Below are 26,182 nucleotides of genomic sequence, written 5' to 3'. Positions count from 1 at the left end.
CCCAGATTTAACTGGGAACACCTTCTCATGCCAAATTTGCCATAAAGACAAGATCCTTTTCCACTCTCAGACATGCATGGATATCCCCTCCCAAACCATTCAAAGAAAGTAATACATCTGCCACCCAACTGACCATGAAGAAATCGGGGACCTCACATAATATTTGCCAGCCAAACTCTACTCACTCTTCTGCAATACTCCTTTGTCTGTTTGGAGCACAAACTCCAGGGTGAGAAAACTTTCTCACTCTGTTTTTTATGTGGTGCCTGGCACAGAGAGATCCCAGCCTTCATTGTACGTTCATGGCACAGCAAACAAAGGAATCAGCAGAAAGGGTTGTGCTTTTGCAAGTGCCTCCTGGTCCCATGCAAACTTAACTCCCTTTGACATTTGCGGGGCAGCAGTTTGCATCCCACCCAAATTTAGGAAGCAAATTTAGCCAAGAAAACTGCTCTCTGAAGGACACCTCCACAGAAACCTGGGAGAAATGGGCTTCTCTAGAGAAATGAGAGAAACAGTTCAGAACAGAAACAATAATCTGACCCCGGTAAGGCTTCTGCCCAATAAATTTGTGAGGCACGGGACAAACTGCTCCAGTGAAGTGCCTCAGGTTGGGTTTTGGAATACACCCATAGACACTTTCCCCCCAAAAAAATGATAAAAAAAAATGAAAACAGCGTGAAGGTGATGGGCATAAGAGGGGTGAGAACACATATAGGATATGGAGTAAAGGCAGAGAGAAATATGAAAGTAACACTGAGCAGAGATTGCTATCCAGCTGCACTGGATAAGTCAGCAGGCAGTGAAGAGCCCCATGGCTGCTCAGTGGCTCACCGAGCGAGCAGTCCACACTCTGGTGGTGTTGGCATGCAGACTTTGGTCTTCTTACTATAGAACTACGACTTTGTGCCCCACAGAAACAGACAACCTCTGTGCAACACTGGACACTGCTGCAGAGAGCTTCCAGCCACAGCATTATAACTGTCTCATGGAGATCTTGTGTGAAACATTTGGAGATCCTAGGAGGACAGCTGTCACTTCAATTAGCTGCCCAGAAGTTTCTGGACACGGCTATTTTTCCTGTTGCGCTGATTCAGTTCACCATATGTTTTGAATGAGGAAACACTCCTGGATAACAAGTAGTTGATCATGAATGAAGCCATCTCCCAATTAAGTCTTCCACTGTCATTCATAGTTGTGCTCCTTGCACAGAGACAACACATGCGTCAAGGCCAGAGTTAACACCCATGAACTGGAGGCATGGCTCACCTCACAGGCGGTGGTGACCGAGTCCATGGGTGCCTAAGCAGCTTTGGAAGACAATCCAGAAGACAAACTCAACCTCTAAGTTGACAGCATTGGAACAACCCTTTGTTTTCTGCAGCAATCTGGCATTATGATCCCTAATGTGAAGATTTGCAGCTAACAAAGTTTTATTTGTTTATTTTAGAATAATGGCAGCAAACTATGACTTGCCTATCAACAGATGACATTTGGTGCTTGCTATGTAGAAAGCACCCCATGCAAGTAAGCACCCCATTCTCCTACTCCTGTGAACTTATTTTCTGAACTTTTGCATGACATGGGTTGCAGCCTAGTTCAAAATTTCCCTCCAATGCTCGCAAGAACAATACAAAGCATGAAAATCTGGCTGGAAAGCTGGCCAGATCTCTCTTTACCATTGGGAAATCCACTGAAGTTCCAGATTTAAGGGGGAGGCAGGAAATGACCTGTAGCATCAACAACCACTGACATTAATTTCAGCTGAAAGGAGACACCAGCAGCTGAATACCCACACAAGCTCATTTCCTGTTCTCCAGCTGTCGCAGGCTCCAGTTCAGCTGAACTGGAGTTCAGGGCTGTGGTGAGACATGTTGGTCACATCTATGCTTGTAAAGTAAACAAAAGCACAGTACAATCTGCACTCACTTAGTAGAGCACTTTGGGTTTTGGCCCAGGCAGAGCAGCCTGTGCTAGGGACATGATGTCCGCTTGGTTTCTCCAGGGTTCCTTAAGAATGGTGGCTCCTCAGCATCCTGAGTCATGCTTGATGGCCCCAGAGATCCCACCTCAGCCACATGTCCCTCTTCTCTCCCTTGTATTCACTGTGTGCGTCCTAAACCATCCCAATCTCTGACAACAAATTAATCCAATGTCATCCATGAGGTCATGGACAAATTCATATGTTGGTGGCCAACAGCGAGACTCTGATCTTAGAGTCTCAAATCTCACTCCTAAAGGCAGTGGATTTTTCTTGTGCAACTGAGACAAAATCAATCCAATATTTTATGGAAAAAAAGTGTCTGTTTAAGCACAACATGTTTAGGAATAGGATTGTGGATGCCCAGAACCTGGAGGCTGTATGCCATGTCCTATAACAATTACCTACTTCTATTAAGAGAGGGAAATTTTTGAGCAATTGGGATGCAGTTCTGAACAGTGTCCTGTTTTACGTGGTTCTTAAATGACCAGTCCAGTTCATCTGTCTATGGATTGACCATCTCCTTATTTTTTTCTTTAATTAGATTTCATGCAAGAAAATTATAAACTTTGACGAGGCAGGAACCTCAAGCAATTGTGTTTAAAATAAAGGAGCTGCCAGGGTTTTCCTTGCAGCTAGCCATGAAGACCACAAAGTCCAGCAGTCCTTCCTCATACAATAGATAGTGGGATCTCTTGTCCTTGGCCCAAAAGAAGCCTACAGATGTCTGCTGCTGGCTTTTCTTTTAGTCTAGACTCTCATAAAACTTCCACAGATGTTTGCCTTGGGTTGAAGCCTCTCCTCAAGGAGCTCAGTGCAAGTAGCTTTCAAAGCACATTGCCAGAGTGGGCTGGTCTGCTGAGCTGACAAAGTTTCTTTGGGTATTTTTTCACTGTGGAGGGTGATTTTCTCATGAACTGAAGTATATGACTGAACTTGTTTATGTTACATTGGGACAGGGGAGGAAAAAAGCATCTATTCAGCTTCTCATGCTTTGTCAGGTATATGTACCAAATACACACTTTGGAAAATCCCACTTCAAAACCGATGCTGCAAAGTTAACACCTAATCTTGTGAGAACCATGTTCAGCTGGTGTGCTCAGCATCGTCTCAACGTGCAGCAGCTCAGGATCTGATTCCAGGACGCACCGGGTCACCATGCAGCAGAGGACCAGAAGAGGGCCCAGAAAAGGAGATGCGGCTGCCAAGGAGACCCTCTGAGCTGTTGGGGGTTTGGCAGATGCTAAGCCAGGTCTGGAGTGGGTGGAAATCAGTTGCCTTTCTAGTGCTGAAAATATTTGAGGAGCAAAACAAAAAAGAAAAACCCAATGCTGCTTCTGCTTTGGATGGCAGCATCTGCTTCATCTCCCCAGAATAGTCCAGCGTCTTCTGGGTTTGCTTTTCCTTTTGCTGTCCTCATAAGCAGTTCATGTTCTTTTTGGAAAGAGGAAGAAACGAGAGAGGCTGGTCTAGGGGTTGGAGAGGTCACTCATTTAAGACTTGTTCTTAATCCCTTTTTTGCTGCAGACTTCCTGTGTGTCTGTAAAAGCAGATTTAACCAAGGAACAAGGCACCTCTAATATTATCCTTTAGCAGATGATGTCTCAGTTGCCTTTCTGTGAGCGTAGGACCTACCAAATCTCCAGTGCCTGCAGCAAGGAAGGCAAAAGTAGAGGCATCCCACTTTTAAAAATATTCCTGCATGTTTCCCCCGCCCTCCCAATCCATATTTCAGGTAGAAAGGCAATAAAAAGAAGCTGTGTTTTCCACAGGGTTTCACACTTTAAACTTTTTTCTCCTGGTTGTTTTTTTTTTCAGTAGGTTTAAATGAACAGCATTTTCTCTAAGGGTTTAGAAATCTTTCTTCATCCATTTTTCAGTAGCATACAGAGTAGAATGAGGCAGTAATGAGCAGAAAAAAAATTAACAATTAGAAAAGAAGGAAGGGAGGAAGGAAAGAAAGAAAGGGAATAAAAAGCCTTATTCATTTAAAAAAAGCTTTTCAAAAAGTCTTACCTTATTTCTAAAAGTTAAAACCACAATTGACAAATATTTTCCTGCAAAATATTTATTTTTTGGTAAATCACATTTTAAGTGTTTGTGTAGTCAAAAACGTTGCTTCCACCTTTATTTATTTCTGCATCAAATAAAAGCAAGCTGAGACATAGGAGATTACTTTGATAGAAGGCACTTTCTGAAATCTGGGTATAGTTTAAATTCTAATCTAGATCTGGTTTAGACTTACCAAAATCGAAGGAAACCTGCAAAGTGTTTAAATTTCACCCATCATTGTCGTTAATCCCTCTTTTCTTTTGCTGACAAAAGAATAAAAGATTCTGTCTGTGTCCCTGGGAAGCATCAGAAGGACACCCCCCCCTCTTGTCCCAGTCTTTACTTTTTTGAGGAGATTCAGCTCCCAAGATGCTCAGGTATTGCTGACTGAACTTTCTAAAGGGCGTGTGTGCCTTTCCTTCCAGCTACAGGCAGCATCTATGCTGCTATTTGCCTTTTTGACTGCAATTTAAAATGCCAATTTTAAACTGTTTCAGGGGGATCGCAGACGCTTGGCCTAAGCCAAGATCCTCCATCCCAATGCAGACCTGACCCATCTCCCACTGTGGATTCTGAGGTGTGAGCGGAGCCAGAGCACAGTGACGTCCCCCAGCCGCCAGCAGTATTGGCTCTGCCCTGAGCTTGGGGAGGTGTCTTTGTTTTCAATAACCCTTAAATAATTTTTCTTCTGTGATTGTGCCTGGTAGCCCTATGGCAAAGAGTTCCCCCTCTTGAATACACACTGGGGAAATGGTCTTTTGTTTCTTTTTTATTCTCTGAACTTGCCAGTAACTAGTATCATCTGACGTTCCCTAGCTCTTGTATTAGAAGAGACAGGGAACAGTCATCTTCTGTTCATATTTTCCAGCCTACTCGTGATCTCTATCACATCCCCTTCAGCGATGTCTTTCCCAGTCTGAAGAATCTGAGTCCATTTAATTGCACTCCTAGTCTGTTTTGGAGCTGAACCAATCTGTTTAATTATCTGTTTAGTCTATTCTTAACCTATTGTTAGGGTTTGATGGCGAGGAGCCACCCTGGTGTCTGATTTGCGCTAGACTGCTTTATAGGACCCACCGAGGAGGAGATCCTCTGGACAAAGGCAAAGCAGAGCCTAAATTCATCCTGTGGCATTTTGGATGCCAAAGCCCACCCTAAACTGCTGTCTAAGGATGTCCGTCCCACTCATTGACCTGACAAGTAGGCAACAATGCCTACATTTTCCTCATTTGGTCTAACAGCAAGAACCCCAAAATTATGAGTCTGGGGCCCATGGGACACCTCTGCCCCATCAGATGGGAGTGGGCAGTGAAAAGTGATTTTGTGATGAGTTGTGGCCCTGAGACCTCCGTAGAGCAAGGAGGCAGACTCAAGCAGGATGTCCTTCCCTTACTGTTTGGTCATCACATTTCGGTCATTATTTCTCCAACCTTGTGCATGCCTCCAGGATGAACATCCCATAATCTTATAGGTGACTACAGAGATGGAGTCAGTCCTCCCAACTGGGGTCCTACGAGCAACAGTATACAGCACCAGACCACATTGCTCCTTTATTTTCTTTCCTAACTCAAATTGATTCTCATCATTTATAATGACATTAAGTGCCATTCAATGACAAACTGTGGAGGAAAGCCTCTCTGGAGTGGAGGGAGGAGGGCTCAGCATCTGACAGAAGCTTTGCAGGATCAAACCTCTAAGTGGTTGCATTTCAGCAATGATCCAGTTTATTCGACCCGTGAAAAGTATTCCAGAAACGCATGCCTGCAGATGTGCCTCATACACGCTGCCTCACCGGTCATCATAAAAAACTGCTTATGCTTTCTTTTCATCTATACCAGATGGTGGCTGCGACACTGAGGGCCTGTCTTTTTTCCATGCCATCCACAAAGAACTTGACAGAGTGAAGAAGAAAGGTACTTCTACCTTGGATAGCCCTGCCAAATCCACCCCAAGGACCCCACACTCTGCTCTCACTAATTGCACCAACGTTGTCTTGCAGCATGAACCATTCCAGCTCTCTGTTTTCTTTCAAAGTGTATTTGTTTAATATCTGACATGTTTATATATGTTAACTGTTTGCTATAGATATCTGTCAGCTTCAACTGGCAAAAGGAAGGAAAAAAAATGAAAAAGAGAGGTTGGCTGTATGCCAGAGGTATGTTTCTTAAAAGCACTTTGCTTTTTGTCACATGGTTTTGTATAGAGAGAGAAATGAGGAGAGGGAGGGTGAACTGGCAGGGAGCATTATGCTTTAAATACTGTGAAAGAATTTCAGAAAAAAATGTACTCTATTTTTTCAGATATTAGCCTAAAAGCCGTAAAAAGTTATTTTATAGGCCTAGAAATGATATACAAATATTGGTATACTGTTTGTCATAAAAGCTGCTCTAAAGAGGGAATCGCGCATTATGCTTTTCAAAATATGACATTTATGAGCTGCCTCTGATTGTTAGCAGAATGTTTTTTAATGAAATAGAAAATGTGTGTGTGTACATGGACGCCCGTGTGTGTGAGGGGTGTTTGTATGTATGTACAGTAAGGGGATGTGTCCCTGAGAAAGAGACATCTTCTAAAAAGAATGTTCTTTACTCAGGGCAGAGGTGTTCATCCTTTCCCTTTCACAGAGCAAAGACTATAACCCCTCCCGACAGTGAGAGAAAGGGAGAAATGTCAATTTCTCCATATTTGCAGAGAAAACAGAACAATTTCATGGGATTTTTTTCTTCCTTGATTTGCATTCAGGCGAGAATATGGGGTGGTGGTGTGCAGTATCCTTTGAGGTACAACTGCACAGCTTCACAACGAAGGTGGAGAGAATACCTCCCCATGTCAAAATACTGTCTCATGATTCTCTTATAAGGATGCTTAAAAAGGGCTTAAATTTTGAATTGCATGATGGTTATGCCTTCTGCTAGTCCTTACCCACAGTGTCTAATTGCTCACAGTGACGGGATTCATTGCCTTCTGGGTTTTTTTCACTTGGTGAGGTGAACAGGCTTGTCCGGACTACATACCCTTCTACAAGACCATTTCACCACCCTCCCTGCCCAAAAGCCAGGTGGGGAATTGGATGGTGATTCATCTCAAGCACTCCTGATTTTAAAAATGCCTGAAGTTTTCCTAAAGAGACAGCTTTGTCTCCATGAGAGCTTGGATTCCCTGCATCATTTTCTGGAATAGGATGTTTTTCATGTTCTTTTTTATTTTTTATTTTACTGCATGGGACTGCTTCTCAGAGGGCAGAAAGCCTCCGAGCCTTTGCAGACAGACTCAATCTTCCTTCATTTATGATCAGGGCAGGACTCACAAGGTAATGACCTAAAATGAGACACAAATTATCACTGCTTGGGCACGGAACCATATTAATGCAGCGTTGCAGTGTCTGACCTGGGTGCTTGAGCTGAAATTGGACCCATTTGAAAGAAATGATCGAAGACTTTGTGGCTGCAGTTATAGAGCAAGAGTTCCAGATGCCTGAGATCTGTTTGTGTCTCTTATATGCAGCTGAGTGATTTATTAGCAGGACTCTGGATACAGACCATACTGGGCAACCCCTCCTTAGATCTTGGGCTACAGATAGCAGAGAAGGCAGGCAGACTGTTTGCAAGGAAATCAAAAGCACTTTGAATCTTAACCGCTGCATGAATCATCTCACAAAAAGAATACGGTAGAGCAAACTGTTGCCCTGCAGACAAATTTAATACAAAATGACTGTATAAAGCACCAATGTTTATATACGAGGCTGATGTGGGTTGAAGGGCTGTTTGAAATGGCCGTGGCTAGTTATGTAATTATTTGAGAACAGTAGAGCACAATAAGTGAGTATAAACATTGAAGAAGACAGTATGAGTTCACTGGATGCTTACATGAAACCGTCATCTTTATTAAAAATGGCTTTCTTGAAATATAAACCATGTAATCTGTGGCCAAGAAATCATAGGTGTCCATTTATGTTTGATGGGGAAAAAAGAAGATGGAGAGGCAGTGGAAAAATAACTAACATAGGTGTGGAAGGACTGTTGGGCATTCAGTGTTTGCCTGCTGCAAAGCCAGCTCTTTGGACAATCCCTTGATGTCCAGTTGATTGGGTACCAGGTTTGCATCTGACTCTGGACACCTAGTTTATCGTAGCGTATAAGATGAGCTCTACAGCAACGTACGGAAATAATCAGTCTATGAGGTAGCAAGAGCAGGTAATGGATATTGCGAACGTAATGGATGAGCGAACCACATGGACTTCATGAACATCACAATATCAGAGAGAATGAAAAACAGACAATGAATCCTTACGTGTAACTGTTGTCAGATCTGCTCTAATAATTTATGTGACAAGTAGGTTGCTTTTTCCACTTAATGTATAATCAACTGGAATGGCAGGATTTATTATGTGAAATCTTTTGGAAAGATAATAACTAAGAAAGATAATCTTGCTGGCAGTGAATCTGACTGCCTTCCCAGAGAGGGTTTCTTTTCAACTACACTTATTTCTGATAAAACACCCACTCTCTCACTGGTTTGTTGTTCCATTAGTAAAATAATATAATATACTAAACATATGATTTTTCTACTGTTTTCTATTCAGACTGAAAGTTCTTCAGGGATAAGCTTTGTGCTTTCACCTGACATGTGGGGTCATATTTCACAGGAAGCCCCTGTGCTCAAAAGATCAATAAATACGTGTCACAATTTTCTTCTGCCCCTCTCTACCTGAAGTCATGGGGGTTTAGGCAAAAAGAAAGAGTATTTCAGCTAAAAAAAAAAAAAGTTTTCATCCCAAAAGCAGTGTGTTCACATGATATGCTACATGTGAATGGGAACCTGCCATTCAACAAAGCAAAAGCATATTGTTTAAATGATGATTACAGTAGCCTAGCTTCTCCTGTCTTCAAAATCAAGTATGCTATAATCTAATAGTGGTGTAACTCCTGGCAGATCTGAAACTACGTGAGAGCTGACATATACCACTGAGTGCAAATAAGGCATTTGCTCTAACATAGTCAGGGTCTCCACCTGGAAAAAATAACTCAAGATTGTTTTTTTTCTGGACCGGGGCTTGCATTTGTCAGTGAGCCTATCTATCTTCAGCAACGAACGAAGCAGAGTAGTTGGAAGGCTAAAAAAACAAGGGAGGAAAAAGAAGTGGTTTCAAGACTGATAAGGCAGATTCTTTCTTTTCTTATTTATTTATTTATTGTACCATGCAGTATCTCTGCCTGTAGAAACATGAGAAGAATGGTATCTACATCAGTAAGTTGGTGGTATCTGTAAAAGTGAAAGGTTAGGCTGGGAACTGAGATCCCAGTCCACTTTGCCCACGGCTGGTTTGTTGTCACAGAAACCCAAGATCACTGTGACCTTACACCATCATGAGGAACTGAGTTATTCCCAAGGATTCACAAGTCACAGTAGATATCCTACCTAGAAGAAAATATCCAGAGTAGGAACTATCTTGTATGCCTGGATCTGAAAACATCGTTATGTTTTTAGATGTCGCTGAGCTGCCATTTTCAGAGCAATAAGCAGCCACCTGGCCTCCAGGGGCAATAACGAGGCTGTCTTCATAGTCTGCACCATGGAGGCAACCTCAGAGCCTTCCCAGGCAAAAATGGTCTTGACATGATTTCATTGTATGAAAGAGTTCAGAAGGTTTTGTTTTCACTCCAAGGCAGATCCAAAACACATTTTGAAACTTTGAAAGTCATCGTAAAATGGATTAATTCATTGTCTTCCTGCCAGATCCAGTCAGCTGGTTGGGCTGCAGATTAAAAAAAAGAGTTGAGTTGCTGTGAAACACCCAAAACAGAGGAGAGCACGATTTTATATGCAGTGACCAAAACTTCTAAAACACTTCTTGAAACAGAAGCCCACTAGGGACTGTTTGCAATTAATGAGACATTTGTGAGTGCAACCGCACGTAGACAAGTTGAGGTTGGTCTTAGTCTGCGTTATAATGGGACAGCTGCTTTGAATTAATTTACTTTGTGGCTGAAGGCAGAACTGGTCCTTGCTGAGGATGGAAATGCAAGGATAATACTATGCAGTCAACACAAAGCTACACAGACTGTTGCAAGTCATTGGGAAGCTCAAGGAGTGAGGTGTGCCCCTTGAAGGATCCTTCGTCCTCCACCTGCACCAGGGCACAGACATGCAGTCTGCTCTTTGCAGAATAACCCACTGCAGCAGGACAACCACTTTTGGCCTCTTCAGGCATTCTGAGGAGATCATCCTCATGCTGACATCTGTGAGTAGTCTCTCCTCAAGGTTTTTTGGTTGTTTTTTTTTTTTGGAATATTTTAGTATGTTCTTCCATTAGTCAGCAGAGAGAGTTCAGAGATGCCCTTTGCCAGCCTTATCCTGTCTGTGATGTTGGCATTTTCCCCTTCCCATCCTCAAACTGGGAACTGAATACTAAATTTAGGGAAGAACTGACCCCCATTACCCTTACAGTAGTTTTAACATGCTGGGAGCTCAGTAGGTTTCTCAAGGCTTTAAACTGGCATTATTGAGAGCTATGTAAATCCCTGAGAACAGAGTTGATGATTCTGCTGGAATGGGAAGCCTTACCCTTATTTTAACACAGGTTTCTGAAACAAAGACAGACATATGCTAAGAGCTGAATGAGACTGTTGTTACCCAGAAAGAGATCTCGCTTCCAAGGCTTACACCATGTTTTCTTAAATTTTCGAAGGACAAAACCCAGCTATTTTAATGAACCTAACTCAATAATTCCTAATCCTAAAGTTAAACACTAACAGTAAGGCTCAAGAACAGGCCTCCCAAGTTTCAAAACACAAGTCATGACCAGAACCCATTGGTAAACATTCCTGAAAATGAGTTTTGTTTTGTTTTCCCCCTCATGCTCTGCTGAACCTTGGAAAAACTAACTCACTCCTAATATTAATCCTAGTATAAACAGATTAGAAGCTTCCCTTCTCCCTACCCTGCAAAAAATAATGCCCATGAAAAGGCTGTTTTTAGCATCAATGAAACCTGAACGTTTGTTAATTTTATGGACTCCTTAAAAATACATTGTCTCTCATTTTCTTGTTTTGATGCCTAAGACAAAAGTTTCATTTTTTATAAGAAAGGTGATTTGTATGTGTTTGTGTCTTTTTGATTAACAGAATTTGTGACTTTATCCAAAATAGCAGATTTAGCAATTTTCCTCCTGAGATGAGGGGGTGCCAAAGATCCAGTCACATCTATCTTCCCGTTCCGTTTGCAGTAGCAGTGTGTGATCACAATCCATTAGGAGCACATTAAACAAATGCTGGAGAAGAGTGGTCTCAGCCAGACATCTGAGCTGTGTTATGTTTCCTCATAATTCATTAACTTCAAGGTGTTATTTCAGTAGCTTCTCTGGACTCTGCATCTGGCATTTTTTCTGTGCTCTCCTGCCCTTGAGGCAGCGCTAATGCCAATGGAAAAAGGCAGCATTCATCCTTGCAGATCTTGGACCCAGATGCTGGTGTTATTCAGGGATTCCCTTCCCATCCAAGTGCAGTGTGATTTCTGTGGCCTTTAATGCGTATAATTCCTATGGCTTGGTTTGGTACGTTTACTCAAGGTATAAGGTGAGGCACTATCCAGGGAAATAAAAAAATAACGTTATCACACTGAAAATACTGGCAGAGAAAGTTTCTCAGAAGAAGCTGAAGTTGTTGAAGGGAGCACTGATTTGTCTGTGCTGATCAGATTCCTCCCAAGTTAGCTAACGCGCTTCCCTGTATCGCACGTGACTGTTACAAATCTCAGATAACAGCATGTGCTCCAGATTTACAGCCAAAAATGGACATCTTGGGGTATGGAGAACTGCAGTTTATGAACATTTGGTTTTATGTTGGGTCAGACAGAGTTAAAGACAGTCTTGGAGCATAGATTGGGCCATCTGTTATCAACGGAATGGCTGATCGGAAAGTGTTTGTTCTTTAACACTTCAGGCTCAACTCCTGCAAATGCCAAAGCTTGGAAGTGACTTTATTTGTGCGTGTGAAGATGTTGTACACAGATATAAACTTTGGAAGTTGGGTGTCTTTGAATTAGGAAGGTGGCAGAGTGAGGCAAGGCAAGGCACTGAGGCAGGAAAAAGAAGGAAAGAAAGAAGGAAAAAGTAAAAAGAGAAAATTAACTGAAAGAAAGATGTACAGAAATAAAGATGGATGGAAAGATATCTGTGATAGGGGAAAAAGCTGCCAAGGAATTACAAGTTTTGACAGATTCTGGGAGGTGCAGATCACCCCCGAGGACCAGAATAAAGGTCAGTATCTGTGGGTTTTACCTCCTCCTCCTGAATCCACGTGCTGAGCACAGTGACACCATTAGCCGAAGAATATTTCAATGTGCGTGTGTGCGTTGCAGTCCGACAGCGATTACTCATTTCCTGAGTTCACTAAATGTAGTTTCTTCAGAGTTATAGCGTAAAATCTCCTCACACACAGCAGCCTCTGAGGGAGGGGTAGTAACTCTCCACTCTTCTGTAAAGCTTGCAGCTCGAGCAGCTTAAAATGCTTTTGAAAAGATGTTGAGGCTTGTTATACCAGTAAGGTTACTGGGAGGAAGGAGGGAGCAGAGAATAAATGTCTAATTTAAAGAAGTGTCCCTACACAAGTCCCATTAATATTCCTGTGGGGAGATTTTCATAGAAGGCTTTCTGCTGGAGAACCAAGAGCCAGGAAACAGCCTTCAAAGATTTCCCCTCCCTGCATAGCCTGACTCTAACTGCTCCCATGTGACTTTTTTTTTCCTTTTTACTGAGCAATTCAGGACAGTATCGTGCTAATTAAGAATATATTCTTAAGTTTCTTAAAATGTTTAACCATCATATTAAGCAGAGATGGCTTTTTCACATTCTGCACTAATGCTGACGGGGCAGCACGTGATTTTACCATTTGACCCTTGCATTTACCTATTAAAAGGCCTAAGGTTTCTTCCTCCATGTAATGTTGCGAAATGCATGACAGTAATGATTGATGACATTAATATACAGTATCAATACATTATAGTGCAACACACAACGTTATTAACCACGTAGTAACCCAGTCCTTGTCACTTTTACAAAGCCTGCATAGAGGCTTCCAAACTATTTTCTGTGTACCAACAGATGTACATTAATCACTTCAACGTGGTACGTGGCATGATGCAGAGCTGGGAGATGCTGTTTCTGGTTGTGATATGAGCCAAAGACCTTTCATTTCAGACACAGCATCAATGATCTCACTACTCATCCTCACAGTTGTGTGGGAAGTAGCCCACCATATTTACAGAACTCCAGTCGGGGGTGTCTCCTTCCACTGGAAGCTCTGGGTCATTCTCTATAAGGTACTAGAACTACTATTTGTCCTTCGCTTTAAAAAAGCCTGTTGTGATGGAACATGGCAGGAAGCCACTTTAAAGACAGTGCCTCCTTCTACCATTTGTGTCTACTTGTCTTGAAGCAGGGGCTCCTATTTAAATTTTTCCAAAAGGTCTCTGCAGGACCACTGGCAGCCCTATTTTCAAGGTCAACATGAGTCTCACACTACAACTGCGTGGACTGTTTCTGGGGGCCTGATGAATATTTTCTCTAAATCTCGAAACACAGCAAAACAACCAGTAATGAGAGCCCTTGCTGCAGTTCATTACTTGCTCCTTGCTTAAAAGGAGTTAGAAACCTGCTTTAATCTCTTGGGATGTGTATAGTAGTGGTCAAATGCCTGGTAGATAGGCACAAAAGTGCAATAAACGGTGGAAACAACTTCTAAGCATAAAATCATTTAACCAGCTCATTAAATTCCTTTTTCCATCCCCCATAAGGGAGTGGTGGGTGGGAGCTGAGTGAAGCTATGGTCGCTGATAAGGAGAGAACAGAGGAGTGTAGACCTTTGAGAAATTAATGGGATATTCATTAGTTTAATATCTTAAAAATGACTTATAGCCTCCACTTTTCAGCTATTCCAAAATACAAATTCTCTTGGATTTAAATTGCTGACCAACCATGGAAGGAGACAGAATTAGTATCCTAAAGTTAATTTAATTGTGGAATTATAGACTTTGCCTCTCTGCACAGCCCTGATCAAACATTGATGATGAGAGATATGTAGGTTTTTCGTCAGCTGGGTGGGCACCTCATGAGAGCTACTTAGCTTAGTTCTGGAGGCCCTAATTTATCTGCACTGGCTACAGTCTCAGTCAGCCTCCTAACTTGGCAGCTTAAATGACCTCCAGAATATGCTCACTTTTCAGTATTGCCATAAAATCCTAACTTTCACACCCCAATTGGGCACGTCTGAGTGGTGACACATAAATCTTCTCATGTGGTCCAAAATCTGGAGCAGCTCCCTAACCAGAAGAGTGTGCAACAAGAGATTTGTGCACAAAAGCCTGCTGATTTTTATGCTCCAGCAGAACAGTCACTATGGGATGTGGGATGTCCCCATTAAATGCTCGTATTGCACACTGCTAATGATTTGCTGTTGTCCAGGCCTACAGGAGTCCCATCATGGTAAATCCCCACTCTCCCGGTCTGCAGGCTTAACTGCATTGTCAGCTTTGAGTTGATACCAATAAAATATAGTAGGCATTTCTAAAAAACAATATTAGATGACGCAGTATCTAGTGAATCTTAGTTTGGTAGGAAGTGCAATTAAGAGTGCTGCAGCTAAAGATTAACGGCAAACTCTGTGCCAGCAGCAGAGATCTCTGTAATGAATGCCATCGACGTCCAGGAACTCTTACCCATGTTTTGCATGAGGCCTACAAAGACACCTTTTAACTGAGGTCATCTTCAACACAGCTGGTCAACTACTGAATACGTAACAACTGTTGCATTTGTGTGTGTGTGTGTGTGTGTGTACACGTGTATTTAAAGATCTGTAGGGTGCCCAGTTGTGTGTCTGCATCTTCAGGAAGCCCAAGCTCCAGGACAATCAAAACCCCAAATGTTCCCATCTATGGTGTTGTCAGCCAGACGGATCCCAAAGATTCCTCTTTTTGTCTGCTGAAGATCCTGATAGCTCTCCCAGCTGTTCCGTATCACATCAAATTTTATCAGAAGCCACTGAAGCATCTGGTGTAGCAACCCCGTGCCACTGGGAGCTGAGGATGAAAGAGGAGATGTCTACCTTGGGAAACAGTCTGAAGACAAGATCAAATGACTATGTTTGTCCCCAGAACATGGAGGGCTGCCTGTGTCAGGCTGTTGTCCCACTCATTAATTTAACCCACAGACAAAATGAAGCTCCTCTGCATGCAAATGCCACTTACACCATGGTAGACTTCACTCAGACTGCAGTAAGTTTAGGCCAAAGACAGTGTCTTGATTTTGCATGCTACACGCGTGGTTAGAGGCTTCTCAGGAGGAAAGTGACATGAGTCTGCCAAGATGGGCTCTAACTGCAGGCTCCGTGACATCTGGGGAGGGCGTCAAGGCTTGCTGGGGAGCGGCTCATGATTGCAGAAGGAAAGGTGGCCCAAAGGAAAGATATGCAAGGCGAGACAAGGCAGATTGGAGCAAGGAGCTGGGGTCTAATTGCTGTACTTATGGGACCACTAATCTTTTAGGATTCACACTGAGGAAGACGCTAACCCTGTCAGCACGTCTCTGTCTGCAATTTCTGCTAGAGGCACTTCTCCTTACCATTATATTTATGTGTGAGGAAGATATGGTTAATATAACACTAAGGGTGCTAAAACCAAGAATGCCTTATTAAATCCTGTGTATGTTCTTTTAAAACTGTTTTACAGAACCAGCTTTAGGAAAGATATTTTAGATACCTATTTACAGGCTAAGACTTTTTAAAGGTGTAAATGATCCCACAGCTTTCCAGGAAGAACAAAACAGACATTAAAATATTCCATGAAGATAAGTGACTCTGCTGGCTTTGCATACTGGATTAGTGCTTTTATGGTTTCTACACATCTTTTATCTCCTATGCAGAGGCGTGAGTCATGCTTTTTTATTGAAGAAGTGGTGTAGTTCTATACTAAAAACACTTTCACAAGAGCATGGGAATGTCTCAGAAATTTTTATCCAAGCAGTTTTTATTTCCTCCTTGGAATAAACTGCACCATTGCCTCTAAGGATATGATCTGGAGGTCTAGACAATAACAGAGCTGTTTCTTTGTACTCTAGTCCATTCTTTTCTGGAGGTCTAGACAATAACAGAGCTGTTTCTTTGTACTCTAGTCCATTCTTTTTTTAACCATGCAGAAATTTAACTCACATCCGGCTTTATACACTCAGCATAGTAGCAGAACATTCCTGGTTCAAAGTTATCACCTAAGCCATTAGCAGGCCAAGTTTATCTCTCTGCTGATTTCAGTGCAATGAACTAGAAGAGAATACGTTGTTATTTGTATGGCACATGAAACAGCGCCAGCATCACTACCTGGGGTGTCCTTGATTACCCACACGCCTGTCGCAACTCTGCACATAAACAGACTTTGCTGGAATGAGTGCTAACACCTAGCCTGTGTTCACTGCTAGAAAACCACTTCTGAAGTTTGGTTACAGTGCGGTTATCCTGCAAGATGCATTGTGGATCAGCTTGAACTTCACTTCAGCTGCCTTCCTGAACTGTGCAGGGCTTTGCTCTGCACAGCTGTATGTAAGCCAGGTGCACGGTTAAAATGCACTTCAGTCCATCTCAGAGGAAGTGCATCCCAGGGCCGTTGGGTTTCTCTCCCGGAAAACTGTGAGCACTGCAGAGCTAGCAGGGACGAGAGAGGTACCGGGGAAAATCTTACAGTCTGGAGCAATGAGCTGCTGGTAGTGGCAGTGACTCACAAAAGCCCTCTGCTCCTGCCTCCCACCCATGTTTGGTCAACCCAATATCAGACTCTGGTCATCAAAGAATTTAAGTTTTCTTTCTCAGCTTTGCTAATGTGTTGATGTGGCACACAGCTTTAGTCCCAGCGGAGCTGCAAGCATCTGTGCTAGGAGATAAACTGGCTTTCCAGGACTTTCACCACTGCAAAGCAGACAGGATGACTCCAGGATATCTGATTTAATGGTGATTGTTACACTGAAACCATCAGGAAGCTGATGTTTCTGCTGAATGAGCAGTTGGGCCTTTGCAGCTCACCCACCCGTAGCGCAAAACAACCATATGCTTTGCACCAGGTATAACCTCTCCCCAAAAATAACTACTGGACACCAGGGGTTGAAACAGTTTCTGTGGATAGTTAAATACATTTAAATGCAAAATAAAGTATGACAGATCAATGGAATAAAATTTGGGCTGATGTTGCTCATGGGACCAAAGGCTAACAGAGCAGCGTTATCTCTGGAGAGGCCCCTCTTTTGCCAATAGCTTTTAATTGACTGTAAGAGACACATGAAGGGACACAAGAAGTCTTTGGGTCAAGGAGGGACTGGTGTGAACCACAGCAGAAGTCCCATGAGAGTCTGAAGTTCAAACAAATACAGAGGGACAAAGAATCCACTTCTCAGTTGACTGTGACATCGGCACAGCCCTACGGACTTCAGGATCATTAGTTCTTATCCATATTAATACAAAAGGTTCAGAATACAGGATTTCAGACCACCAAGTAGTTATATCCCATTTTCTGTGGTAATGTGATATTTGTTTGAATATGAAAACCAGTCTTATAATATAAAACCATCTACCATGAATCAGAAAAGTTGTGTAAATGAAGTGGTAACCTTTTTACTCTCACTGCTTTCTTTGCTAAAATAGATAAACAATAAAATATTTCGGTCTCACGAACTTCTCTCTGAGCAAGACAGTTCTCTTGTAATGCCAGAAACATGAGGCTGGACCCGAGTCAGGGTTCAAAAGGTAAAAGGCATCTACAGCCATGCATGGCCCTTGACTGGACAAAGCGTGAAGGGATGCATACATCCAGCCATTGATGATGCTGTAGTGACAGCTATTTCCCATTAATCCCTGGTGCAAGACCTGTGTGTGGACCACAGTTTGGTGCATTCTCTGAATTTTATTTTTATTTTAAATAATTTTTAACAGGCATGAAGAGATTCACTAAATTGTTTGCCCTTAGACTTGTTTGTCTTCCCTGAGAGTTTTCTATATTCCAGCTATGTTCCCCAGGGGAGCTGAGGAAGCATTTACATTTGTTTGGAAAAGAAATAAAGATTACTAATTTTTCAAAAATTATTTATCTCACCCTCACTCAAAAGTGAAGCAAACACGTGCATCAAACACGTTGACGTTTGGATATTCAACCTTCTGCAAAATTACTCTTGCTGCTCTTTAACAGATGTGCTTATAATTAGTTAACACTGTGAAATGCCAAGGCTAATTTAATACTGCCTAATACTGACAGTTGCTCAGCAGGAGACCTGCAGGTGTGCACAGAAAGTGGAGCTCCCATTTGGTTGCAGAAGAAATTTAAAGAAAATCAAACATCCCTCAGATTTGTTATGACTCAAGCAGGTAGCAGGTACCTTATTCATGTCCATGAATATCATGTGAAAACTTGTGGGGTTTTGCACAATTTTCACACCAGCTCACTTCAGATCAGACTCTCCATGCCATAATCAAGAGCTGCAAATCCACAACAACCCCTGAGATTTCATGCTGTGGAGGAGTGTCTCAGAGCCATGGATTAGCTCTAGAGAAGCTTTAGGATGATCAGCACTAGTGGCATGACTAGTTAACAAAATTATGAGCTGTAGGAGAATATGCTGATCATATTTCATGTTCCTGGAAGCATCACGTCTCAGATGAGGTTTTGAAAAAAAATATATATATAACTGGAACTATCACTTTTTGGGTCCCTATTCCTTCTGAATGAAGACTTCCAGACATATTTATGTTGTCCAGAGATCACATGGGCATGTGATCAACTGTTGGTCTCAGTACAAAGTTAGGTGCCTAAATAAGAATCGGGACCCAAGCAGTCTGTGGGGTTTGGATCTCACCACTTATAAGAGATCTACTTTCTTTCAAACCAATTTCCAGCTTTTTTTTGGTACAGCAATAACCGGGTTTATGCACTGCTCTTATATGTCCTTGTCTATAAAGCTCAATCTTCAACATTTTATTTCCAATATCTCAGTAACATCTTCTTTTATTAAAAGTTTGGAAGAAAGCAAGAGCTATTCATTTTATATCAGTTCTCTCATGCCATTTTAAAGCTTTATTCTGCATGAAATAGATCTGCATAAACATACATAAATGATCACCTTTCTCTTACAGACTCTTACAGACTCTTGCTCCAGTTTCAATGGCCTTTGCATGTGATACATAGGCAGAATTTAATTGCTTAAACCCAGTGCCTCTGAGATACCTCCTGTAGCTCATCTGACCTCCAACTGCCCTTCCAGAAAAGCATGGATTCATGTAGGTCCTGTGTGATGCCAAGCCCTTGTGCGTGTCTTACAGATCCTAAGCTTTCTCAAATGGTGCTGGATGACTATGTTCAGAAAATCAAATCGTGGCCACGGATTTCAGGGTTACCCTGCCATGCTTGAAGGGACAAGCTGCAACAGTGTTTGAACATGTCTGTTCCAGGCAGTATTAGCTGGATTTTTTTTCTAGATTGATGGTGTTTTGATGAAGCAAAAGAACACACATTGGTGAGTAATGCCGTTTATCAACGGAAAATTTTAAGCAGGATTTTAGTTCTTATAGGTCCTGCTTGTACACCCCAAAGCTTATCAATTTGTCCCAATTATGCCAATTATTCTAGTAGAAGATACTACTAAAACTTTTGTATTTCTTCTCACGGTAAGTTCAGACAATGAACAATGATATTTTGCCCATATGAAGCAGCTCAGGAAGTTGAGATAGGTTTTAACATTCCCTCTAGAACTTTCAGATCTTGCTTTCTAATAAGCCATCTGAAAGAAAAGGAACTCATAAAGAACACGAAATAAGTACTGCTTGATAATAACTTTGTTGTTAAAATAATTTATGATCTATATAAAATTATCTCCAACCAAACTGAGGTCTGGTTTGATGAATGAGAATTTGGCAAAGTAGCTTTTTCCAACAAGGGTATAATCTTTTTAGAGTTTTTTTTTAATGCTAGTACAATCAGATTGTGGTTTTCTCAGATGTATTCTTTCATCAAATATCAGATGATTTTTTTTCGAGAATTGTGTTTTCAGAACTAGTTTTGAGAAATTAAGACTTGTTCCTCTCAGTCTCTGATCCTCAGCACTCGATACACACTGGCTAGCTTTGTGATTGCACAAATAGATGATGGCATTCTCTCTTGTTTTCTCTCTCTGCTTGTGATTGCATCTAGATTTAATATTTGAATGTGAGAAATGACATGTCAGGTCCACCAATCTGCATGCGTGGCTGTTTAGGAAAGTGAACATAAAAGAAGCATGAGTACTCTGAATTAAAAATATGTGGAACTTCGTGTGGTTAAAAGACAAACTTGGCATATTTTCCTTTCTCAGCTGATCTTCTGCTAGTCTTTCTAAAGAACATTGTGAGCCAGGTCCCATTTTCTGGATGAAAAGATAGGGAAAAGAGTTCTAAATATGTTGACTGTGAAACCTGAAATGATGTAAAATTTGCGTAGTCTTGAGTTTTATATGAAACTTAGCTTATTTACCCTCTAGTTCCTACCTTTTCTCCAACAAATATAGTCAGACCAACACGTAGTGAACTTGGACAACTTATGGTTCTTCATCTGCTCTGTGCAGATCTCTGTAACTTCAGATGGTTTTGACATGAAACCAGATGAAGAATTTGCTCAGTCCCAAAACTTAGCATGCAATTCAGATCAGGAACCCATGTGGATTGAAACTAGAGCAAATGGTTTTGTAATCCCCTTCAAAGAGAAACAACCAAGCAGAGCAGCGGTTCTGTTAATGGTTCAAGGAAGTTCTGATGATTAATGACCTAAAACCATTTACAAACAAAAATAACTGGAAATGAGTTCAAAAGGGGTGTCACATTTCTGTCACTCAGGGAATTTTGACTAAAATATGGACACGTTGACAATTGCGTAACTTGGATATGAAAGTCTTTCACTGATTTTTGTATCTTCCCAAGCTGTTGCAAAGAGGAATTGTGCCAAGTAGAAAAGTGTTACAACGTCCTAATGATTTTTTCAGAATGCAGCAATAACTCTAGGGTAAGTTGTAGTACTTGAAGATATATATTACTGGACTAGTACTAATATTTTTATACCATTTTTGACTTTTGCTTCCCAGAATTTACTTTGACATGAACTCACCACTTCTGGCATTAGGATTTTTAAATCTTGTGGAATGACATGGAAAGAAATGCAATTAACTCCTTATAGTATTGAACACATGGCAAAACATGTAAGAAATGAAGTGATGTATGAGCAATATGTTCACTTCTGGGAATCTTTAGTTCTAAGAGCAGCAGATCTAGAAAAAGTTGATGATATTTGCATTTCTACTGATTTTTCTTCTTTTTGGCTGCTGTCAAAGCTAATGGATGGGTATCATTTCATGCCTATATGCAGTCTGGTCGCCTTTGTGGTTAATGGAAGACCTTCTAGCACTTTAGTGTTCAGATCCATTCCTTGCTTTTGGAACTCAGATTGGGCCCTTGGGATAAGAAGCTTTGGACAAAACTAGGATAGAAGAAAAGTCAATGGTAAACTGCAAAAAGCATGGAGCAATGTTGGTGAGAGTGGAAAAAAGGAAAGAGAAGGATTGTGGATACGTCTGAAATCTAAATGTTCTTCAGTTCTGAAACATCATCACTATTTCTTCTGGTTCTTTGTGTCTTTGAAACAAGATGTTCTGTAAACTCCTGTTTGTCGTTGTCTGTTTATCTTGGCAGAGAAACCTTACCTTTGAGTAGTTTGTGTGAAAGCTGAGTTCCTCATTATGGACTGCTCTTCATGCGTCCTGTGAAGATTTCACGAGCCATTATGGATTGCCAATAATGAGGAAGTGGCTCACCAAGAGTTTTCCTGTGCTGGTGCTCAGGTTACTGACCACTGCCCTGAGGAAGTAACCAGCAGGAGGGGAATATTCTGGTTTTTTTCTGCAGGTCTGTCTTTGTCCTGAGTCATGCAGGAGTGGGATGTTGCTCGAGAAACCCAGCCTGTGTGTGGCTGTGGTTCATTTGACAGAACTGACCAAAATTAAGTTTTTAAGATTTAAGGAAACTCCCAAGAAAAACAAATTGACAGCAACAAAAAGTACCTAACTAAGCAAAATGAGTCCTAGCATAACAAAACAACAGCGAGTGCTGTTAAATTTACTTTGCACTTTCTGTCTGCATGGTATTTTAATTGCTAAACTTTAAAATTTACATATTTATGTACACATTGAATATTCGAGATCCAATATTATGCTACCTCAGCATTATAGTTCCGAATTCCCTGTGGTTTGATTTTTCTATTTAATGCATGTATTTCAAGGATATTTTAAAGTATTTCAGTTTTCTGATCAGGATGAGATTAAGAGGTGTCTTGGTCACAGATCACAGCTGTCTGTAAAGGCAAAGGGTATGTGAAGGTTCAGTCTTCTTTAATTACACAGGCATAAGCATGATAGGGTCTAGTGGTTGCATGCTGAAGTCTGGAAAAAGCTGATAGATAACAAAATGTTAATTTTTTACACTTAGCACAATTAGATATTGGAAGTGTTTCCTGAGGATGGAAGTAAATTCTCTCTTCTCAGGACTGGACCTCTTTCTGAAAGAAATGCTGTGACTCATCTTTCAGCTGCTGGCTCTAAGCAAGAAACCACACTAAGATAAATTTATGAATGGATAATGCTGCTTTTCCTCTGTTTAGATTTCAATTTAACATGCAATTCTTCTGTGTGAAGATTACTACAAGATGAGGAAATACTACAGGCAGTATAAGGGAATCAAACTTTCACTTGTCTGCTAGCATTCTCCTGAAGAGACTTGTTTAGAAATAGCTACAGGATACATGGTGGCAATAGAGAGGGACCTTTCTGCAGGTGAAAGTACTGGAAGAAAGTGGAAAATGTGTGATAACCTGCGCATCGCAGAGGAGAGAAACATCTGGAAACCTCCGGGGAGGACATAAGAAAGAATAGAGGGTCCTGTTCCATATAGGGTATAAAATTAAAAGAGGGGAACATTTCTTGTTATGTGGTAAAAGTTTCATCATTTTTGTGGTTTATGAAGTCACCAGAGTTCTGTGAGGGGTTTAATGCCTCATAATTCACAGATGCCTGTAGGGCATGCATGTGCCTGTATGCCTTTGTCCGTGTGATGCTCTTTTCCATGCACGAGTTTCTCCATCATTCTGTTTGGGTGGCGGCACAAGCTGAGGAGCTGGGGAATGCCTTTGGAAGGTGATTGTGCCTAGGCCTGCAGGAGAACGTGCATCACTGTGCCTCAACAATCACATCAAGGAAAGATTGATTTGTGGTGGACCACACTTAATGGACCACATCAGTTCTGTGTCTTTGTCAACTACCTGTCTTAGCAGCACTCATTATTCCTTTGGCAGTATCTGAAGTTACGTAGCACATACGAACATTAGGCTTAAAATCACTTTTACCTATGTTTCTTGAGGTCTTACCTTCTCTGTGGCACCAGTGGTGGTCAATCTACAAAGTTTTGGAGGAATGTTGGAATATGCACTGAAGGTTGAGATGTCTCTGTGAACTAAAAAGGTGCTGGAAACTCCTAGAAAGCAAAATTTGTTCTGTAATGTTTCTGACCTCCCTCATTCCACAACTGAAATGGAAAATGAGAGCCAAAACATTGAGCACATTGAAGATTCGGGGCCAGATCCAGTGACTAATTCATTATTTGACTTATTGGCCAAAAGGTAATCTCATGTTTTTGTAGATCCTGAGCTCTTTCCTGTAATGCTTTAATTGCAGGCATGAATTGGAGTAGCCTTGGAGATGCTCAAACATACTCTGAATACAAAAGACCTCAGACAGTTATCAAGCACAGTATTTCCTAGGGCAGAGGGGTAACTTGACCTTGCTCTGTAGGACTAGTAAAGCTCAGAGACTCCTGAGCCCCTGAGCGTTAAGACCTCCTGTGCTACGTGGATTCTCCAGAAAACTTGGGGCAACATAGAGAAAAGGAGATATTGTAAATTCACCCTCGCCTACATGAGTATCAGGTTTTCCTTTGGACCAGAATTCAGTTCTTTAATGCTTAATGGCAGAAGGATCACAGTCATTTTTTCCACCCTTTTTATCATTCAAGCCAGCCAACTTTCAGTAAAAGCTTGTTAACTCATTTTGATAAGGGAGGTTCCCACAGGCTCTATCTCACAAACAGAATAGCAATTCCCATTGATAAAGTGCTGTGGGATCATATTCCTGACTGCTGCTTTGTAGCAGCTTTTGGAGATGTCTGCAAAATTGAGATAAATAATTCATTTTATCTCCAAAGGTTACCAATGTATTTCTGAGAAGGGGGTACAATTCCATATTAAAAGAGGAACAGGAATGTCGATGTCACACTAAATTGTATCCTTCTCTCTTATTCTACTGAATTAATTGCTGACTGAAACAGTGTGGAACTGTTTCATTGCTAGAGACTGACTAGCTGATGGCATTTTATGAAGCAACTCAAAATGAGAGGGCAGGTGTGTCTGGTGAGCTCTATCATTTGGGGGTTTATTGTTTTTTGCCTGACAGCCTCACATATCATCTTGCATAACCGTTCATGATTTGCATCTCTTTGACCAAAGATTCTCTATCACCAAGGATTCTTTCATCGCAGTTGACTACTGATTGAGTCTAAAGTTTTAGTGACATTGGTAAATGCCACTTGAGCATTTTCTCTCTTGCAGGGATGGATGAATTAATTTGACTAATTTCAAGAGCCCCTGAAAACCATGAGATAAGCTGGCAACACCCAATGGATGCAGCACTACTCACAGGGCAGGTTGCAGCCCCTCCTCCCTTGTTTCTTGGTGTCTACCATTGCTGTTAACTCAGCTTTTTAAAGGAGCACCATTGGGAGATGCCCACTGGCATGACAGTGGTCACAACCCTTGCACACCAGCACAAGCTGCAAGTGGTAGAGACCAGCTGAGCCTGACGGAGCTCCACAATGCCTGTGTTACTTTTCAGACTTTTTCAGGATTTACTCTGCTAAGTCTCCTGACAGCTTTTGAAACTGTTCCTCCAGTGCAGAGTGGGAAAAGTGAAGAAAAATATAAGGGTTAGGAGTCACACCAGTCCTAAAGAATAAAAAAAGGAGAAAATGTCTTCAAAATGCATGAGAAAATTAAACTTTTTAATCTTCAAATAAAATGAGGAACGAGAGTGATCTTAGAAAACGCGCATGCCATGACTAGACCATTTTTCTTTATTTCAGTTTCTTAGAAAAAAAAATTGGAGTTTGATACAGGTTGTCATTGTTTTCTCTGTTATTATCCTCTCTATTTCCTTTCCTCAGCTAAGACAATGAAAAACTATAGATATGGAAAGGTATTTGAGAAAAAAAAAACAAAACAAACAGAGAAGTGTGTATTTTCTTTATAGGAAAAGAAGAAAAAAGGAAAAAAAGTAAAGGAAGGAAAATACATTTCAGCATTTGAAGTTGAGATCATTACTCATTAATGGCTTTGATTGTATATAGTTTTCAGGATTTTTATCCAAGAAATAAAAAAACATGCTACATTTCCCATGAAAAATTTTATCACAATTGTGAAGGTATTTTTCATTGAAAGCAGACATACTATGAAAAATGTTCCAGCAAGCTCTGCTGTAGTTGGCTTATACTTGCAGCACACAGCTTAACTCTATTTTAGATCACATGCAGATTGCCATCAGCCCCAAAATCATTTTAATTTTGCCCCTGAAAACTTACTTCCTAATCCAAGAGAGGAGCAAGGGTGTTTGCAGAGAGCAGCCAGCTGGGGATAGTTCTGTTTCTGCTCAGTTTCACCAAGTGATTGTTTCTGAAAACTCACCTGCGTCACATTGAGGCCAGGTCTGCTGGTTCTGGGCACTTGTGACCTGCTGTTCCTCTTGTCCTTTGGGAGAATAAAACTGTAATATCAAACAGGTTAATGAACTACTTGTCTTCAAGTCCTCTTTAGATAAACAGTTAAACACTCTTGTTTTCTGTCATTTAGAGAAGAAGGTTAGGTAAACACAGCATACTCAGCCGAACTTCGATTTTAACCATGTCCTTTGGTCTCTGTGAATTGCTTTGAAGAGACAGACGGCAAATCTCATGGAGAAATACTCTGCTTTGAAGGTCTTCTGCTAGAACTTCAGAAAAGAATATC

At 41.3% G+C, this 26,182-nt stretch overlaps 1 long non-coding RNA gene across 1 annotated transcript; it reads right to left on the bottom strand.

Annotated features, from left to right (window-relative positions):
- Nucleotides 1-9,290: 9,290 nt before the first annotated feature.
- Nucleotides 9,291-25,967, bottom strand: LOC128852193 (uncharacterized). Its single transcript, XR_008449899.1, has 3 exons — nt 25,862-25,967; nt 23,498-23,604; nt 9,291-9,788 (listed from the first exon to the last, which is right to left on the bottom strand). It is a non-coding gene; the product is annotated as an uncharacterized LOC128852193 (long non-coding RNA).
- Between the last annotated feature and the right edge of the window lie 215 nt (nt 25,968-26,182).

Source organism: Cuculus canorus, chromosome 4 (genome assembly GCF_017976375.1).
Source record: "Cuculus canorus isolate bCucCan1 chromosome 4, bCucCan1.pri, whole genome shotgun sequence".
NCBI lineage: Eukaryota > Metazoa > Chordata > Aves > Cuculiformes > Cuculidae > Cuculus > Cuculus canorus.
The sequence above is the reverse complement of the archived record's forward strand: the minus strand, read 5'-3'. Positions and strand labels throughout refer to the sequence as shown.